General features: G+C 43.5%; 1 protein-coding gene across 1 annotated transcript in view; it reads right to left on the bottom strand.

The window, feature by feature from the left end:
• The window catches only part of adcy7 (adenylate cyclase 7), a 57,297-nt gene extending 46,825 nt beyond the window's left edge, over positions 1–10,472 (bottom strand). The window contains exon 1 of the mRNA XM_071529246.1: positions 10,385–10,472. The gene's annotated coding sequence lies outside the window, so the exon portion shown is untranslated. The remainder of the gene's footprint in view (positions 1–10,384) is intronic.
• Positions 10,473–11,816: the final 1,344 nt, after the last annotated feature.

Below are 11,816 nucleotides of genomic sequence, written 5' to 3' on the forward strand. Positions count from 1 at the left end.
TGTTGACAGGGCCATCTGGCACATGTTTCTGTGCTGAATGGTCATAACTAGTGTTGTTTTAACTGTGCTCATGATTCATACTGTACATGCAGCCCTAACAGTGCCGATTGACTTTCATTTTCAAACAGCATATTGTAAGAGTGGAGGACAATTGTGTTGAGGCCATGAATCTAATATGAGAAACATCAACAGGGTCTACACTGCAGTGTATAATGTAAGTACACTACAGTATTTTTACAAGCTAGCCTACTGTGCTTATACGGGACTTTCCACATGAGAGGCGCTTTGATGCTACAGAGACAAGGCTTAAGTGTTCCCCACAGGTTATTGCCAGGCGTTCGAGGCAAAGTTATTCCATGATGGCCGTCCTCATTAAACACATTCTCTGTTATCTTTGGGAAGCACAGACAATGGAGGCCCCAGCCAGGAATGGGCAAGACCTGCAAGGGCTGCAGCAGGAGGGAAATCCCTGCAGCGCTACAATAGTTTGACCTACAAATGCTGATTGCTCTCCTCCTCTGTGTATGTCTGTGTGTGTGAGTGTTGACACTTTGGGGACATCCCCATATCACCCCCATATCACCATCACACCCTCATCTGTCATCTGATGTCCGATCTGCATCCTGTGAATATGAGGCCCGGTCAATGCAAGATTTAACCGCCTCAGATGTCTTCTCTCTTTCCTTGACCCATTTTTCACTAGGAAGTTTTAGGACAATCTCTCAGGCTTAATAGCCCTGCCATAATCACACACAGATTCCCATAGGCGTTACATTGAAGGGTTTAATACAAGCAGGAAACTTTTATTTATATGGAGAAAGCTGACTGAGCGTGCATGCTTTTGAGTGCTTCTGTCACGTAAAAACCACATAACTGTAGGGTTGGGCATCGAGAACCGGTTCCAAATTAGAACCGGTGCCAAAATTCCGATTCCAAAGGAATCAATAAGACATTTTAATTTCGATTCTGCTTATCGGTTCCTAAACAGATTTCACTCGTGCTAGTTTCAGTTTCCGTGGCGGCGGCATGCACCTTTGGTTTGTAGTCCGCCAGTAAAATCACTGAAGAAGAAGAAGTTTCCTGTTTCTTAGTTATGCAGTTTAGTCTAGTTATGCTAAAAGCGTTAGTGATCTAAAAGTCCGCTAGCTGCAATCGAGTTTTTACTAAAGGTATTAGCTCTCTGAACTAATCCAGCACTGATGGCGAGCCCAGCCCACAAGATACAGAACCTGTTGCCTGCAGTAAGAAGACTGTGAACTAAGGAACACGTATTCCACACCTACTTCAAGTGCGGTAGGATTGAACGGTACACACACACATACAGCTCCAGAGACAGACAACATACATACCTTTCTTCATACCGGCCATACCGGAGTCTGAGTGACAAAGACTTACAAAGACTTTGAAAAATACCCGGGTCTTTGTTTTTTTTTAATGTGCGCACAAGTTAGAAGTTTCTGAATATGACTTGTGTAAAGTAATATTTAAAAAAACAAAAAACAAAAAAAAAATGTTTTGACCCTGCCCCTCAAAGAATCGTAATCAAGAATCGTTAAGAACCGGAATCGATAAGCAGAATCGGAATCGGAATCAGAATCGTTAAAATCCAGACGATACCCTACATAACTGTTGTGGCACTTAGCAGTTTCTGACTTGAAACCTGTTAAATCCTCATTGTATAATTTCACAAATACATATAAGCATTCTTTCTTTGTCTTGAAAACCTTCCTTTTTTGCTGACACGTGATGACAGCATCAGTAGGCTTATCTACAACCAGGAACAGAAAAGAGCCTTTCTTATAGATTCTCCGTATTAGCTTGTAAGTGTTTGTAGAACAGGGTGAGGTCTTGTTCCACATCAAAAACAAATTAAGGTTAATGGAGCCTTGACAGCTGTGATTTATGCACCACACTGACAATGGAATTACATAACATCTATTACACCATATCATGAGATAAATGGGAGGTAACCACAGCACTTACATACTTAAAAGTTGGTTGACTGAAAAGAACTTCAACTAAACTAAACTCTGAATGAACTCTGTATGTGTAACAGTATGTGTAGACTCTTGCACTGTCCCTTTGCGCCGCATATGAGGTCCTGTTGTCCTCATACCATGTGTCAGTATGTACTGTGTTACTATGCAAATTCTCTGCACCAATGCCACCAAGGCAAATTCCTGTACATGAACTGTACTCGGCAAATAAAGCGATTCAGATTGTGATGAGCTGTCGGTCCAAGTCTGTACAGTATGGTTCATGGCATTGCACAGATAAGACCTCCAGTTCCCACAAAGCTTCCACTGGGGCACAAAACAGCAATGTTCATACTGACCAATCTAATGTTCAAATGCGGCGGTGCATTAGAGTAACATTAGACTAAAGCTTTTAGATTGAGGGGATTAAAATTCCCTGGGTGAGTCCATGCGCAGACCATCTCCTGTAATATTTAATTCTTGGGTTAGTGTGTATCATATGATGTGGTTATGGTAACGTTCCTAGCCATTGCTGGATACCCTCCCAAGCTCTCTACAAGCGGACTGCAAGGCCCCTAACAGAAGCATCCACTGGATAACAAACAGAGTTCCCACACTCGCTCGGACATCAAATTCAAGGACTTTTCAATTACTTTCAAGGTCTTGTTTGGTGAAATTTAGACTCAGAATTGCCATGTTTTGAGGGTAAGACGTGACTTCAAATTTAGACACAATACAGGCCTCATACAATCAATAAATCATGGTGAAATTGTTCATTTTAAAATTGCTACCATATCAATGCAAATATCCATCATAGGGTTTTGTTGATGCTAGAACGGAGCTGAGGCATACTGATGAATTTGGGTGCTACATTTGACTGAAAAATCAAGGGCTGTGGGAACCCTGAAAAAATGAAAGAAGATGAAAAGCAAAGCTGGCTTGGGTTTAGGACAGGATGCTCATTCTCTGTCTTTCTCTCTCAAGGCCGCATCTAATCATTGTCATTATCATCACAGCAAAAGCAACACTTTCCACTGCAGTTAAATACCCCTGGTTATCAGACGAGAGGGATTCAGACATCAGATTTAATGTTTTTTTTCTTCTAGGAGGTTTAGAGCACTTCAGTCACCACATTATGCAAAGTGTAGTTATGAATTTGCTTGTCTGCATGTGAGACCCACTTCGCCGGAGGGTTCAAGGTGCAGGGACAACCAAGAGCAGCACCCATGGAGCAAGTAGAGGTTCAGTGTCTCGCTAAACAACAGCTTTTACACACTGGCTGTTGTTGGGATTGAACGTGTGACCTTCCAGTTATGGGACATTCTTTACACAGGAGCCCACCCTGAACTGTTTAGCCCTAAAGGACAAAAAACACTTTGTAAAAGCCACTTGAAGGAAAATAAATCCTGCAAGAGTGGCAACACAGAGCGTATTGATCCAAAATGGCCTTGAGGGATCTATATGTACAGATACTGTATGTATGTGTGTGTGTATGTGTGAGGTGTGTATGTATGTGAGCTTTTCAATATGTGACTAGCATTGTTGTCACACTTTGGCATGCACTGTGTGTGTGTATGTGTATGTGTGTGTGTGTGTGTGTGTGTGTGTGTGTGGGTGTATGTATGGAAAGGTATGGAAGTAGCAGCCCATACATGTGCACATGATTCAACAAAGTGGGAAATGTTGCAGTAGTGGCCAGACTCTAAACACACCGATGCAAATCTAACGCAGATAAAAACGCAAATGAGTGAGTTAATCAACTCTGTTGTAGTTTCTAAAATTTGGTCCAATTTGATCCTATGTGGGTTCTACATTTTGTTGTCTCAAGTAAATAATCTAGTGTTCATTTGGGTATAATTCACTGCAACTCCACCATATTAGACCATGCTAGCTGAGCTAGAATTGACTCTGGTGTTAATACATCACTTCTGCTTGGCGGAGTTAACCTGCATACTCAAAACACCAGCAATGTGTTTCAACAGCAGGAACAAACTACAGTAAAATGGCTGAGAACATGGACGCAGTGGACAGAACTGACTTCAGGCTGCGCTGTAGGAATGAACAACAGAAGCCGCATCGACTTCTTTGCATACGTCGGTGGAGTCCTCAGTGACATGGGTGTGCATGCAGGGAGGGGTCAGCCTGTCTGCAGAGGCCAGCAGCTGCCTGGACACTGGCCCAACCACTGAGGACCAGTGAGTCTTCTCAAACACACCCTGTCTCACACACCCCTCACACACACGTACCGCACCATCCAGCCAGAGCCAAAGAGCATGGCCAAGGCACAGGACCTGACAGCAGCTGACACCGCCTGGTGAGGACGCATGTCAACTCAAGTGGCACCCAGCCTAGCCAAGCTACAGCTTAGTTGTGACTAATGCTGGGTATGTTTGGCAAATATTTGATACATATAGTGGGTTAGATACTTCAAACTCAACATCCAGTTCTGAAATAATACTTTCATCAATATCTGTGTATGATGTACAACTGAAATTTTAAGAATCCAGCATATTGAAGCAAACACCAGTATGGTGCTGATAGATACTGTTCAATTCCCAGCAATAGGGGGATCTTTCTACTGCAGAGGGAACAAGTGGATGTCAGCAACACAAAATAACGTGGCAGACCAGGAACAAATCCCTCACCCATCTAGGAATCTGGGAAGGGGCAATGAACAAGCCAGTGACACACTACTCTAAACTACAACGGTAATATCTAATGAATGGTGATATAATATCTAAATATCTCACATTGTAGTTTTTAATCCAAACACTGATTTATTGTGTGGGTGGTAGCCTAGAGGTTAGAAAAGCGAGCTCGTTAATAGAAGGTTGGGAAAATCCCTGAGTGGGGGAGTGAATGAGCAACGCTCTCTACGCTCAACTACTGCTGAGTTACCCCTTCGCAAGGCACTTAACCCTCAACTGCACCAGCAGAGCTGCTCATATGACTGTGCCTGTACTGGGCAGCTCCCAGGTGTCGATGTGTGCAACTGTATAAATATGAATGACAGTTGTGCAAAGAAAAAAGGGCAAACCTCTGGACAAATGTAACAAAAAAAGAGACAACTGAGCAATTTACCCAGGGCTTCACACATCGTGGCTCAACCCCTTTCATCATACGAACCCCCCTCAGCGCTCACAAGAGGCACAATGAGCGGTTAACATGCTGACTGCATGTGCTATAAGCGTTGCATGGCACGGCACGTTCTGCTAAGCCTTCAATTACAGCTGTGCAGCGGCAGAGAGGGGTCAGACGGCGGGAGTGACGCAGGAGGAGCACAGAGGGATCTCATTACCTCAAATGCCTCCTGGGAGCTCAGGATGACTGGAGTGGATGGAGCCTGAGGATTTAACTAATAGCATCCCTGTCTGCTCGCTGAGTGTCTTCATCATTAGCATTGGTTGTGAGACAGACTCCTCCCAACTTATGTTTCCTGTACCAGCTTTTCCGTACAGTCGAACTGGAATATTTGACCTGGGTTGAATAGTACTTGCAAATAATTCTTAGCATTTGCTTGAATTAGGAGTATCAGGTGGGTGGGGTTTAGCGCACCAGGACATTTCATTGTGTCAGGTAAGTTGTCAATCACATAAAAATGAACTAAACTGACTTTCAAACACTTTCCTAAACATTCCAGTACTTACCTAGGTCTGGTTGAAATCATAACAATCCTGTCTAGGGACAGGTTTTCTAGTGCGTATCCGTATTTCGCCCTCCAGCAAAACTGCACTAGGGTTGCACAATAAAAATTAATCACAATATCAAAGATGTATTGTAGTATCAAGAGCACTGGGTTAGGGCTGGGCGATATGGACCAAAAATCATATCTCGGTATTTTTAGGCTGAATGGCGATACACGATATATATCTCGGTATTTTCTACGAAGTAGGCTAAATGTTCAGTTGTAAGTCAAAGCCACATGTGAGATGTCACAAGCACTTTCATTAAAACAAGACTGTGATCAAAATAAAATGCAAAGACAGGGTTTCCTTCCCTGTTTTAGAACAGTCTGGTAAGTTCAGAAAATTACATCACTTTATTGTAATGCAGCCTTTAAAACCAGGAAAAGACAACACTTATGCCATATCACAATATTACGATATCCAAAATATAAGACGATATCTAGTCTCATATCACAATATCGATATAATATTGATATATCGCCCAGCCCTACACTGGGTACAAGGCGGCAGTCGCCTAGAAGCTGGCTTGAAGGTAGTTGACCTTCCAGGAAAATCTTTAGGGAATGAGAAATGCTCTCCTCTCCCTCAGTAAATACCCTTGAGCTGCCCTTGAGTGAGACACTTGGCAACATTGAACCACTCCACTGAAACTGCCTAGTGTCAAAAGTAGAAGACTGTGGTTGTACTGAGCAGTTCTCAGATGACAATGTGTTTACCTCTATGGGTGTGAAGCAGGGCATTGCTGAAAAAGTGCATGAGTGCTCAATTAACTATATGGTGCTATATGGTGCTTCAGTCATCCAGGTGCCACAATACTGTATGGATGAAACTGTGGTAGTGTGGCAGCCCTAAGCCAGACTCTTTACTCTACATCATGGCTGTCTTTACATTTGCCCTGCCTTCTCCAGTGGCACACTACTCCTCCTGACTCTCAATGGAACCCTTGTCTGCAGCGGCCCATACGCGCAGGGCTAGGGTTACACCATTTGTAAAAGCCGCCCCCTATGTTTTGCTGCTACGGGCCAAGGAATGCGCACGAAAAACGTCTCTGTCGAACAGCCACACAGTCAGGAATGTCTGGAGGCAGCAGCGCCCTTCCTGGGGTTTCCGCGGCTGAGTGGGAAGAAGATGTCTTGGCTGAGCTGGGTGAAGGCGAGGTTACTCCCACTGAGCGTCTGTCTGCAGCGCAGGAGTCCTCAAAGGAACTGGCTGGAGATGACTGGAGTTTCACTGGAGCCTCTCCCGAGTGTGACTCACAGTCATACAGGTGTGAAGACCTCATCCCATGTGCTGTGAGTATCAGCCTAACAAGCAACAAGGGGGGTGGGGGGGGGCTGGAGCCTATCCCAGCATTCACTGGGCGGAAGGCAGGGACTAACCGGAATTATGAAGGATTTTATTTTGTGTGAGTATTTAACAAGGGCAATTAAGTAAACTCCCCCAGAGCGAACAAACAACTCATTTTCTTCTGTAGTCTGTGGAAAGGTGTCATATCACAGATAAAAAAATATAATTTAGAGTATAAGCTGTGACATTTTCATATAAATTAATGTCTATTTGGCTATTGCCAATTGATCACCATAGTGATTCAAGTGAGACCCGGTTCATGAAAGCTTTTACCTTTGGTGTTCTAAACACCCACAGTCAGGTAGGATTTTCCAGCGAAAAATCCTGTCACACAGGAGGTGATGCGTTTTACATGACTCAGCAGCAACAGCAGAAGCAAATAGAAGAAGAACTGGGTAGTTAGCATGAGCAGACAAAGAAAAGAGCACCACCTACAGAAACTCAAACTGCATCAACAGAAAAAAAAAAGACATGGATCTCACAGATTACCACTTTAAACACTTATTTCGAAAGGGGCACTGGCACAAAACACGACATTTTGTGAAAGCTATACTCAAAATAATTGCTTATTAATTAGGTTATTAATGTGTTAATGTGAGTTAATAATGATTAACTTTCTTGAGGGCTTGAGAAGTCAGTTTTCAACACTCAACTACAGTCAGCTTGAGAGGCAGTGGAATTTCCCTCATTCACTGAAACCACAGAGATCAGTGGTCACAACCTTCCAAACCTTCACTACCGACCTGGTATTGGATGACACACACACACACACACACACACACACACACACACTTTGATACATCACACACATATGCAAAAAACAGACACTTCGTTCGAAAAAGGAGCACAGAGAGCTTTTGTTCAGCATGCTGTCAGCTGTTAGCAATCTTTTTTTTGTTTTCATTTGAACTGTGGTAAATCACTTTCACTTGAGATCTGTGGCCATAATTTCTGGATTAACCTACAGTGTCACCTGAAAACCCTCAATCTGTAGGATTTAGCTTTTCTAAGCAGGCTCTGTTTGGAAATTACATTAAGCTTGCAATCATGATGTCATGGAAGATCTCTGGTGTGTGTGTGTGTGTGTGTGTGTGTGTGTCTGTGTGTGTGTGTGCCTGTGAATTAACATTTAGCAGATTTGAATTTTTTAATTCCTGAAGTATAAGAATATTGCAAAAGAGCCAAATACAAGACAAACTCACTTTTCCACAGTATCTATAATTTCATCCCTCCCACTCATTTTGCACTCTTCACCTTCCCACTTTTGTCATGATCTCTCTCTCTCTCTCTCTCTCTCTCTCTCTCTCTCTCTCTCTCTCTGTCTTTCTGAATGCATTTCTACAGAGCTCTAATGTCAAGTGAGTGTATGAGTTTTCACTGCTGTGAGAGCACTCTTGCTTCAAGGCCAACCTTACCCTGCGACATACAGTCGACCGCACACCGTCTCATTTCCTTGGCAACCGTGACTCATTTCCCTGACAACGCTGCAAGGACGGCTTCATAAAAAGGGAAGCTGCAGCCGCTGCAGACTTAGTCACTGATGGATGCTGTTATGAAAGCAACCAATGATTTCAAGCTACGTCAGGGCAAACGGTGATCTAGTTAAGGATAGATACGCAGAGATACAGATAAGAACCATATAGCCTAGTCACAACATAAGAAATGAGAAGGATGTAGGCTCGATAAATAGGAAACCAATTACTCAACAGAAACTTTTGTTTTCTTCATTGCATCAACAAGAGGACAGGGTAACACCACTGTGTGGGCTAGCTGGCTCTACTACTGACTACCCTACTTTGACACGGAGCTCTCGGCTTTGCGATACCTGAGCCTAAAGCCTGGGCCGCTCCGCTGGACTCAGGTACAGACCACTGCATCCCAAATGCTGACAGCAGTGGCCCGTGTGACAGCCTCACAAAGGATGCAGTGTGTGTGTGCCACAGCAGCGGGATCCAGTTCCCCTAAAGACAGTGGCTGTCAAAGTGGGGTCACCAGTGGTCCTTGAGAAGGTTCCAGGGGTTCTACCAGCAAAATGAGACACCGCTTAATTTCACTGCAATATAACTCACTAGAAATGATTCCATATTAGAGAGTGTATAAGAATGACTGTAGTGGTTTCACCAGTATTATCTCCCCATATACAGTTCTACAATTCAATGCTAAATCATCAGCAACAAAAATCTTCACACATGGGTCCCTGGGACTAAATCCTCAAGTCATCATCCTTGCATGCCCTCGCTGCCACAGCACCTGAGTCACACCAACCAGCACTGCACAATGCCAGCCTAAATTAATTTCCTTTTATTCCCCATACTGTGGTTACAGCATAAATGGCCATAAATCTAGACATAGATACTTCTAGGGCTTGAAAACGTGGTTAGGAAGCTATCTGAAGCACATTTCCAAACAAACAAAACTGGAGTGCTCTATGTAATGATTTTGATTTTTCTGATTAAAACTGCACTAGGTAACTTCACATGCTGGCAGCCCCAAATGGCTTTGAGTGGCTGCTATTTTAAATTTAAGGACTTCGATACTTGAAAATTATGTAATGCGATGTCAGTAAACTGCACACAGCACACTCATGTTTACCAACCCGGCCGGTCTGTGATGCTTTAAACCAAAGGAAACCAAAGGGACCAGAGAGGCAAAAGATCTAATGTTGGTGAGTCCAGTTTTCTCTGGACGGAGCGCTGTTTAGGAGACAGTTTCGCGTTTAGTTTTGATTCGTTACTTCCTTTGCATGGAGAGGATTTCCCACCAGTGACCTAACCGATACCAGAATTTCATTTGGGCAATTAAGGGGGATGGGACTCTCTTCTCTGTTGCAGCTGCACTTTGTGATTTACGCTGATAACACAGGTGGATTTTTACATAAAATCTTGCCTAGTGCAGCTTTAATTGTGCACCCCTAGTGCCAGCCAACCTCAATGCGGTTGCACATCCTCCTTTCATCTTAGGGGTCGTCTCTCTATCCATCTGACAGGTCGTCAAGCAGCTCCTCTCCTCAAACAGAGAGCCAATCCTGCCTAATCACTCATTAACCAGCCCGGCACAATGAGCGGTCTTTTGAAGCAGCAAGCCTCCCTGTGGCACTATACTCATCTAAGAGAGCAAACACAATCAGAGAAAAACAACACAAAATATCATCCACGGAGGACAGACCTTTGTGTACTTGGGAATAAAGCAGGGCATTACACTCGTTAAGCACCATGTGAGAAACTCATGTCTTAGGCTACATTTACAATGCTCCTGAAGTAATAATAGCACTACATATACAGTATCTCTTCAGATATAAACACTTGCAAAAAAAGAAACCATCACCGTCTTAGGGCTGATGGCCGCAAAGATGCTCCACTCCTGAGTGCTACTTACCTGCAGGACTCCAGAACCCTGTTTCTATTTAGCGGCCTCAATTCTAATCTCTTTCACAGACAAGTTGGTTCGGTTTCTCTAAAGTGAGCTCTGCAAACTCTGCATCTCAGCGGCAATTCTCCAGATGGGGCGCTCTCATAAGCATTACATAATGCCCTTGAACCGCAGCAAGCACAAAAAACACTAAAAGTGAAATGGGCAAAAAAAAAAAGAGAGAGAGCAAGACACCCACACATCTGCACCGCCCACACTCAGGCATGCATAGGCTCATAGTGGCTGCAGGATATTTCAACATATGAGATGGTCGCTGGATCTAGAATGAGCCACACAAGCTTATTGCAAATGCATCTACGTGGGTCAATGCATTCTATGGTCGAACCGATTGATCTTTTCAATTGATTTTTAAACAAATGATCTCACAACAGTGCATTAGAGGCGTATTATGTAGGATTTGAGTATGAAATGCAAGATTGACTGTGTGTGTGTGCCTGCAGCTTCATGGTTAGGGGAATCCAAACAGCAAGTCTATTAAAAAAGAGAGCTAAACAGCTGGCGGTCATCATATCAGAGGAAGATAGCGGCGGTGCTATACAGTATGTATCCATGAGCGCTGTCACCACATAGGCAGATGCCAGAAACCTTCTAATTACATTTGTATTGTTCACATCCATTTATTTATCCTTGTATCTTTGTGGGCATAAATAAATGATTCACTACGTATGTGCACTTTCATTGGAAAACATTTTATCACCCGACCACTGAAGGCAGATTGTAATGAGTGGTTTCACAAAGGCGCCGTGGGTGGAGAAGGTGCCCAGGAAATGGAACAATTAAACAGACAATAAGGTGAAGAGCCATTTCTCTAATGACGGGCTGAAGCACTCTAAAGCACATCTCAGCAGCACTGATCCTCTCCAAACAGCAGAAGCAAACGAGGGCACGGCTCCTTCCAGCCCCTCGAGAGCCTCCCCTGAGCGACGTGCATTAGCGAGACTTGAGCAAGACTGATCGGCTGTTAGATGCTAGATGATCTTGATAGACTATATGATGGAATGCAGTAAATAAGCCTAAGCATATGAGTGCCTGAAAATACATTACCGCTACCCAGAAAGCTGAAAAAGAAACACATGTGCAACTTGAGATTCCAAGTATGGACACTCACTTTTAAATTGTTCTCACAGATCATGCTCCTGCAGTTTCTTTCCTGTGCTCCTACATTTTTTCTTTTTCAAATTTTGAAGCACATGTGCTTCTTGGAAGAAAAATGGCACTAACCCTACCCCAGTAGTCTGGTTCTTATTTAATTGTTTCCAATTGTGGCCTATAGCTATTGCACAACATTATACTGACCATCAGTGTTTTTACAGGCAGAGAGTATTCCACATACTAGCCCATGGCCCTGCATGGTGGCAGGATGGTCTGGCAGTTAAGA

Source organism: Centroberyx affinis, unplaced genomic scaffold, assembly GCF_046629955.1.
Source record: "Centroberyx affinis isolate AG114_WGS23_722 - 3 ecotype Tasmania unplaced genomic scaffold, CSIRO-AGI_Caff_v1 ptg000124l_1, whole genome shotgun sequence".
In the NCBI taxonomy this organism is placed as follows: domain Eukaryota; kingdom Metazoa; phylum Chordata; class Actinopteri; order Beryciformes; family Berycidae; genus Centroberyx; species Centroberyx affinis.